At 47.0% G+C, this 8,738-nt stretch overlaps 1 protein-coding gene across 3 annotated transcripts in view; it reads left to right on the top strand.

The window, feature by feature from the left end:
- Window positions 1-262, top strand: part of LOC143277827 (uncharacterized) — a 10,474-nt gene extending 10,212 nt beyond the window's left edge. For all 3 annotated transcript variants that reach the window (XM_076582736.1, XM_076582738.1, XM_076582735.1), the window contains exon 5: window positions 1-262. This exon is cut by the window's left edge and continues 1,595 nt beyond it. The gene's annotated coding sequence lies outside the window, so the exon portion shown is untranslated.
- Window positions 263-8,738: the final 8,476 nt, after the last annotated feature.

Here is an 8,738-nt window from a genome sequence, read left to right as displayed (position 1 = left end):
TTAGTGTGTTGGAGAATGTGTGATCATATTGTGACTTTAGTGTGTTGGAGAATGTGTGATAATATTGTGACTTCAGTGTGTTGGGGAGTGTGTGATAATATTGTGACTTCAGTGTGTTGGAAAGTGTGTGATAATATTGTGACCTCAGTGTTGGAGAGTGTGTTATAATTTATATATCTTCAGTATTGTCAGAGTGTTTTTTCCCTGTTTATTGGCTTGTTGGTGCTCACAGTTCTGTGCAATACATTGGAACGATTCAGTTTATCTGGTTTTGGGGGGTTTGGCTTCACTCACTTCTCCAAGATTCACTGTCTATTCTGTCTCTGTCTCTGTTTCTCTCTCCCTCTCTTTCTCTCCCTAAAGCCTCGGGCGGAGGCACGTTGTCCGCCTCCCGCCCCACCCCACCCCCCGGCCCCCTCGCCCCGCCTCTCGTCTGCCTGGCCCTCGGGCTGGCGGAAGTGGCCGGAAGCCCCCCTTACCTCCAAAACTCAAGGAGGGGAGGGTTGCGGCCACGGCGGGATCGGGAGGGGCCGAGGTGGTGGATATTCCGACCCGGTCGGAATCCGAAAAATTTATGTCAAAAAACAAATACTCCATCCTGGCGGACCTTGAGCCACCGCAAGTGGAGGAGCAGGGGGTAGCGATGGAATAGGCTGCTGCTTTATTTTTTTTTAAAAACCTTTTTAATGGCAGTGATCAACTGGAATATCCGGGGATTCTATGCCAACTTCCAGGAACTCCAGCTGCTTTGTCGTGCTTTGAAACCTTCAGTGCTGGCGCTGCAGGAGACTCTGCAAAGAGATGGCAAGGTTTTATCTCTCTCTGGTTTTAACTCCGTTTTTAAACCCGCTCAACCGAAGCAAGAGGGGTTGACGGGAGGTGTCGCTCTTTTTATTCGAAAGTCCCTTTTATACAGTACAGTTCTTTTAAGCACCCCTTTACAGGCGGTGGCAGTCAGAGTCACGCTCGAGAAAACCATCACTGTCTGCTCTCTCTACCTTCCCCCTTCCGTCCGTGTTCTGAGGCAGGACCTCATGAACCTGGTCGACCAGCTCCCACGTCCGTTTTTACTGTTGGGCGACTTCAACGGACACTCCCCGCTCTGGGGAAGTGAGATGACATCAGCCCGAGGTCTTCTCTTAGAAAACCTTCTCTCTGACATGGACTTGTGCTGTCTTAACGACAAGTCTCCCACTTACCTGCATCTGTCCTCTAGAAAGCTCTCGTGTTTAGATCTGTCGGTCTGCGATCCACCGTTGGTCCTGGACTACGAGTGGAAAGTGCACGACGATCTGCACGGGAGTGACCACTTTCCTGTCGTCCTCCGCCCCACAGATGGAGAAGGTGACTCTCTGCCTGACCGCCTGTACTACGACAAAGCAGACTGGAGTTTTTTTACCACCAAGATAAGAGCGGAGCTGCAGGAAGAAACAGTATTGAAAAGCAAGGACCCTGCTGACGCTCTGACTCGGATCGTTTTAGATTGCACCAAAGCAGCAGTCCCATCGTCTACCTCCAAGCCTCAGGTGCCTAGAACGCCCTGGTTCAACGCGGAATGTCGGGAGGCCCGCAAGTCTCGGAAGAGAGCGCAGCGACGCGTCTTTCGGAGACCGGAGTCCGATAGCGTTCGAACCCATCAACAGCTGAGGGCGAAAGCCAGGTATGTTTTTAAAAAGAGCCAGAGGAAGTCTTGGAGAGATTTTTGCTCTTCCTTAACCTCCAACACACCCAAGAAGAAAGTGTTGAGGGTTTTAAAAAGAATTAAGGGCAAAAACGCATGCCCGACCTTCCACCATCTTAAACTTTCAGACGCTCTGGTCACAGAGAAGAAAGCAGTTGCCAATTTGCTTGCCTCCACAATAGAACAGAACTCGAGATCTGCTAACAAATCTGCTCGCTTTCTTAAAACCAAAAACCTGTCAGAAAAAACACCATGTAACTTCTTTTCCGACAACACAGAGAATTACAACCTTCCTTTCACAATGAACGAACTTAAATCTGCCCTTCAGACCTGTACGGATTCCTGTCCAGGAATGGACGAAGTCCATTATAAACTCCTAAAGCACCTTCCCCAAACCTGTCTGGACACCCTGCTTAAAGTTTATAACCACATCTGGGTCACAGGCTTCTTTCCACCCTCCTGGCGGAAAGCCCTCGTAATCCCGCTGCCGAAACCGGGAAAAGACCCCTCGAACCCCTCCAACTACCGCCCAATTGCACTGACCAGCTGCGTCTGCAAACTGATGGAGAAGATGGTCAACGGTAGACTGATGTGGAAACTAGAGACCGACGGCCTTCTGGCGAAGGAACAGTGCGGTTTCCGCAAGCATCGCTCTACCGTTGACCATCTGGTTCGTCTGGAAACCACGATAAGAAATGCTTTCGTCAACAAACAACATGTGGTGGCCATATTTTTTTACCTGGAGAAAGCTTACGATACCACGTGGAAATTTGGTATTCTTTCCGACTTGCACAAGCTCGGCTTCCGAGGACACCTGCCTCAGTTTATCCACAATTTTTTACAAGACAGACAATTCCAGGTGAGAGTCGGCACCACCCTGTCCGACATTCACGAGCAGGAGCTGGGTGTCCCGCAGGGGAGCATCCTGTCGCCGGCTCTCTTCAGCATCAAAATTAATGACATCGTTCAATCCGTTCAGAAAGGATCGGACAGCTCGCTGTTCGTGGATGATTTTGCTTTATATGCAACCGGCAGCACGTACGCCAGCATCCAGCGACGGCTTCAGCTCTGCGTCAACAAAATCCAGTGTTGGGCAGAGGAGAATGGCTTCACATTTTCGTCCTCCAAAACTGAATGCATCCACTTTCATAATTTTCGCCAATTCTATCAGGACCCTGAAATCCGTCTGGGAACATCCACCATCCCGGCGGTCAAGGAAGCCAGATTTCTAGGGGTCGTCTTCGATCAGAAGCTGAATTTTCTCAGCCACATTAAACAGCTGAAAATATCTTGCCTAAAAGCCCTGAACATCATCCGAGTTGTGGCACACACGAACTGGGGTGCTGATAAGAGGACTCTCTTGCACCTCTACAGAGCCCTGGTCCGGTCCAAACTGGATTATGGAAGTGTTGTATACGGCTCGGCCAGACCGTCCTACCTGAAACTGTTGGACCCTGTACACCACCAAGGGCTCCGTCTCAGCTTAGGTGCTTTCCGCACCACCCCTGTGCACAGCCTGTACGCAGAGGCGGGGGAACCGCCTCTTTCCAACCGCAGACTGAAGCTGACCCTGAACTATTATTTGAAATTGTTTTCGGAACCTACAAACCCTGCTTACGACGCTGTATTCAACAACCCTTTCGATAAGAAATTTACAGACAACCCAAACTGCATACCTCCTCTCGGACTCCGCATTCAGCCGCACTTGGAAAATGCCGATCTGGATGTCGGTGGCATCTCAGATTTCTCTAAGTTCCCTGACAGCCCCCCGTGGACCTTTACAACACCTGAGGTCCGATTCGATCTGGCCTCGTACCGTAAGGACACCACCAGTTCTCTGGCCTACAGAACCTACTTTTCGGAACTGTGCCACAAATTCCCCACTTTTCAAGGCATCTTCACTGACGGTTCCAAGTCAGAGGACGGAGTCGCCGCATCTGCGTTCTGTCCCGCCTTTCCTGACCGGCCCTCAACGGAACACATCCTGTCTGACAGCTCGGTATACACCGCGGAACTGACCGCACTGGTCCTGGGGTTAAAAATGGTTCTCTCTTCCAAACAGAAGAGATTCATGATCTTTTCCGACTCCTTATCAGCCCTGGAGGTGATCGCCTGCAGGAATATCACTCATCCCAAACTGCTGGAATTTTATGAAACTTTTACTCTCGCAACGAAGAAAGGATACGAGGTTGTGTTGGCCTGGGTTCCCGGACATGTTGGCATTCGTGGTAACGAAAGGGCGGACCTGCTGGCCAGGAACGCTGTAAAGAAAGAATTGTCCAGATCCTTGGTACCCTATACAGACATGAAGCGGAAGGTCAATACTTACGTTAAGGATCTTTGGCAAGAGAAGTGGAACACCCAGACGGACAACAAGCTCTTCCAGATCCGTCCGGACCTAAAAGAGACCCTCCCTTCGGGGGTGAAGAACAGAAAGGAGGAATCTGTGCTGTGCAGACTGCGTACGGGGCACACTTTTTTTACTCATTCTTACTTGTTGAAGGGGGAGGAGGCCCCTCGATGCGTTCCCTGTGACGAGCCTCTCACCGTGAAACACGTGCTCCTTGACTGTTGGGATCTGCATGACGTTAGACGCAGACATTACACGGCGGTTTCTTTGAAGACTTTGTTTCGTGATGTCCCTCCGTGGGCGCTGATGGACTTCTTAAAAGAAGTGAACCTTTTTAACCAGATTTGAAGGTTTTAAACTATGGAAGTTTTTTTTTTAACTTTGGAGTGGAAAGTTTGAAGTGGTGACTCGTTTTAATTGGTTGTTTTTTTTAGCCTTGTAGTAGTAATTGACGCGGCGGTAGCCTTGAGATGGCCTTAGTGGTCGGCGAGGCTCTAAGCACCATAATTTCATTTCATTTCATTTCTTTCTCTCCCTGTCTCTGTCTCTCCCTCTCCACCTCTCCCTATCTCTGTTTCTCTCTCCCTCTCTTTCTCTCCCCATCTCTGTCTCTCCCTCTCCACCTCTCCCTATCTCTGTTTCTCTCTCCCTCTCCACCTCTCCCTATCTCTGTCTGTCTCTCCCTCTCCACCTCTCCCTATCTCTGTCTCTCTCCCTCTCTTTCTCTCCCTGTCTCTGTCTGTCTCTCCCTCTCCACCTCTCCCTATCTCTGTCTCTCTCCCTCTCTTTCTCCCCCTCTCTCTGTCTGTCTCTCCCTCTCCACCTCTCCCTATCTCTGTCTCTCTCCCTCTCTTTCTTTCCCTCTCTCTGTCTGTCTCTCCCTCTCCACCACTCCCTATCTCTGTTTCTCTCCCTCTCTTTCTCCCCCTCTCTCTGTCTGTCTCTCCATCTCCACCTCTCCCTATGTTTCTCTCTCCCTCTCCACCTCTCCCTATCTCTGTCTCTCTCCCTCTCTTTCTCTCCCTCTCTCTGTCTGTCTCTCCATCTCCACCTCTCCCAATCTCTTTTTCTCTCTCCCTCTCTTCCTCCCTGAATTGTGCTCACGAGATGCCGGGCAGCCGTTGGAAAGAGCTCGTCAAAAATATTTAGCGTTTTTGTTAATTACAAATTTTCCTGTGCGTGATCATGAAAAACATCATTGTGTAGATCAAGTGGATACTTTTCTGTGTCAACTGCTGTAAAAAAATTTTTTGATTTTACACATTATCGTGTGTTATTCGGTGTTGTTCGGTGATCGCACTTGGACACACAAGAGTGCGCATGAACTGTGGCTGTGCAATGTGAACGTTATACTTGTCAGCTGTTGAGAACTGTGTGTGGTTGACTGTGCTGTTCAGTGTGACCCTGTGTGGCAGGATAACTGTGTGCACATGGATACCATACCACCTCATGATGGGATTTATTTGTGAGTAACCTGGTGTATTGTTCCGGCGGTGACAGCAGGTGAGTTATGTGTGTTGTCTGTGTGTAAATTCCTTTTTATGATTTATATTTTTGTATCCACAGTAGTCCGTTTTATTACTCATTATCATGGCTGAATCTATTTCCCCTTATGGTAAAACCATTAACAACAAACTACAGCCCACTATGGACATCATTCAAAAACGTTTTACATGTAGCAAAGACGAGCTCTTGGTCTGGAGGAACAGTTTGTTATATCGCTACCTAGCCATTCAGGACACTGAGATTTCCGTTCAGCACAGTGACTTTGATTCCAGTGATTCAATATTAAACTTCTCGTCACCAGTGATTTCTCTGCCCCCACCACCACCTCTTTCTAAAACCGTTATTCGTATTCTTCACCAGACCTCCAAATCTATTACTATATCCCTTTATTTTTCTTCACAGTCTGCAGGAACTCTGCTTTGTCAAGGTGTCTGCCCGAGGTGGGACTCTGATGAATGTGAAATCTTAAAAAAGATTTTATTTCTACTTTTACTCAAGATAAGAATTGTGAAAAACTGATGTCTTCATTAATTCAAATTCCTGTCAAGTTCATTAGTAATTTCCATGGAACACCAATGTTAAAAAATCCTACCATTGACTTATCTCTCATGACAACAATATCAGCAGTGCCAGCAGTGGACACCCCCCCTCTCCAAACACCACACCTGCTCTTGGAGTCTAGAACGGACGACCCTACAAGAGAAAGCATCATCATCCTCCCACCCACCCCAACAGTGCTACCCTGTGAGCAGCAGCAAAAGACTGAACCCAAATCCCACAGGAAGTCTACCCCTGTGGGTAAAAGGACAAGAAAACAATGCAAACGAACACTTTATCCTCCCCCTCGTGTGTCATCTGTGTGCAGCCCATTTCCCAAACTGTCCAACAAAGTTGTTCTTTTGGAACAGCAGCTAGAAGCGGTGACCAGTGCACAGACCGCACTGGAAAGTGACTTCAAGTCTGTGGTTGAAGACGTCAAAACAGTCACCAAAAATGAACTACGTGTAAATGTTTGTGAAAAATTTGATGCCTTAGTTTCCAAAATAGATGAATTAAAAACACACATTAATGATCTGGAAAAATGTAACAAACAACTCACAAAAGAAAATGGGTCCATAAAAGCTCAGCTAGGGTCCCTCCTGTCAGAAGTAAAAAAAGATAAAATCTACCCCAAAAGAAAGTGTATCAACCTTCTCACAGACTGAGTCAGATGAAATACATCACAATCTGTCAAACACGACCAGCAGTGTGGATGTTGATACTCAAACTGAAGATGTATGTTTTCCCAGCTCTCCCTGTAACAGTGATGGTCAGACTGTAACAACAGTCCTTACCGGTCCTGAAGCTGGACCACGGACTGATTGTCAGTCTTTGTCACAACCACCCTCCATTTTGTCACTGACGGGAGACAAATCCAACATATGCATTAACCCCCCTGCCCCGATTCAAGCTGATACGGATGATGATGCTTTGCAATATTCTGTTTCCACTGCAAATGCATATTCCGTACTGTCAGAAAATACTCCAGCAGCGCACTTAACACTGCCTCCTGTTGAGGCAGTTGTGAGGAAGGATAGCTGCCTCCCACACCCCAAATCAAGCCCCGGTGAAATTCTGGCTCACATGTCTATCCCCAAGAGAGCAACAATGCTACTTATCGGAGACTCCATCATACGCTTCATCAATCCAAAACGTTTAGCCCCTCGACAAGAATTTTTATTCAAAATATGTGTACCAGGTATGACTGTTAGAGATCTCCACACCTGGCTGCAGTCAACCCCCACAGCCCCTGATCTGAAAGACGTTATTGTGCATGTCGGCATCAATTCTTGTCCGTCTGGCCCTGTGCCACTGGAGACATGGTCCGAGCTCATGGCATTATGTCTGAGGAAGTTTCCAAAGGCACGGGTGACCTTTAGCTCCATCCTACCGGCAAAGGGAAAACACCATTTCAACAACAGTATTGCCCCAGCAAATCGTTATATGCAAGAAGCATGTACTCGATACAATGTAAATTTTATTGACAATTTTCCCCTGTTCGCGTCTGACGTAAATCTGTACAGCAGTACAAATCACCCCAGTGCCAGGGGCACTGCGCGTCTGGCGGAAAATCTGAAAAGGCTGTTGTGGACATTTTCATATTCGGATGACAACATTCCACAAAATAATCGTTTGTCATTCCGATCAGGGTACAGATCCTCACAAGGGTACAAACATTCAAAACCTCCTGTCCAGTTTTCTGATTTTCCCAATGTGAATCAAAATAACTTGGATAATCAGGTTCACGGCCCTAGAGTTCAACAATCAAAACCTCTTCCGCCATCTGTCTACTCATCCTATCATTATCCACCACTGATTCAAAATCCCTGTACCAAAGATAATCTTGTCCCTTCATCACAAACAAACACTTCCATTCCTCCTCTCTCACGCCCTTTCCTGTCGAATTCCACTCACGTTCCACATCAGTCAGAAAGTCATGTGGAGACAAACAGCCCCCCTCCCCCCGCTTTCCCCGGGCAACAAATGCACGGATGGTCCAGCTCAGTATCCCCAAGTCGTTTTCACCCTGATGCTGAGCGGTTGTTGGTGATGGCCTCAAAGTTACTGTCACAACAACACGCATTCCCTGCTCATCAAACACATTAGTTACATTTTTTAATTTAATCGTTTGATTACTTGTGAACATATATGAGTGAATGTATGCACATACAAATGAGGATGTTTGATTTGTGGTTCTGCTATTTTGTCACATGTTGCATTTGTATGGCTTATCATAAAACTCACATGTGTCACTGTATGCCGGAACAAAATATGTGACTAAGTTCATAAGCAGATTCACTTTGTGTTGAATGCTTTCCGTTCGAGGTACCTGGCTGAACGGCAGCTTCAGGACATCCTGCAACAGTGTACAAACACTGCTGCTTTTTGTTGTCTCTTTGTATAGTTGATCTACCTAACAAGTTTGATTTACACTATTTGTACCTTTAGTGCGCTATTTGATTATCTTTTCTAATTATTTGTACTTTTGCGTTGCATGCATTATTCTTCTGTCCTGACAATTATGAACAATACGCGTAATCTTTGGCCATCAAAAGATGGCTTGAGAGTTGGGTATCTCAATATAAATCATGTGGTAAATAAATTAAGTGATGTGTCCCATATATTGTATAATTCTGGTAAAGGCTTTCATATATTTGGTTT

The sequence above is a fragment of the Babylonia areolata genome, chromosome 35 (assembly GCF_041734735.1).
Source record: "Babylonia areolata isolate BAREFJ2019XMU chromosome 35, ASM4173473v1, whole genome shotgun sequence".
Taxonomy (NCBI): Eukaryota; Metazoa; Mollusca; class Gastropoda; order Neogastropoda; family Buccinidae; genus Babylonia; species Babylonia areolata.
The sequence above is the reverse complement of the archived record's forward strand: the minus strand, read 5'-3'. Positions and strand labels throughout refer to the sequence as shown.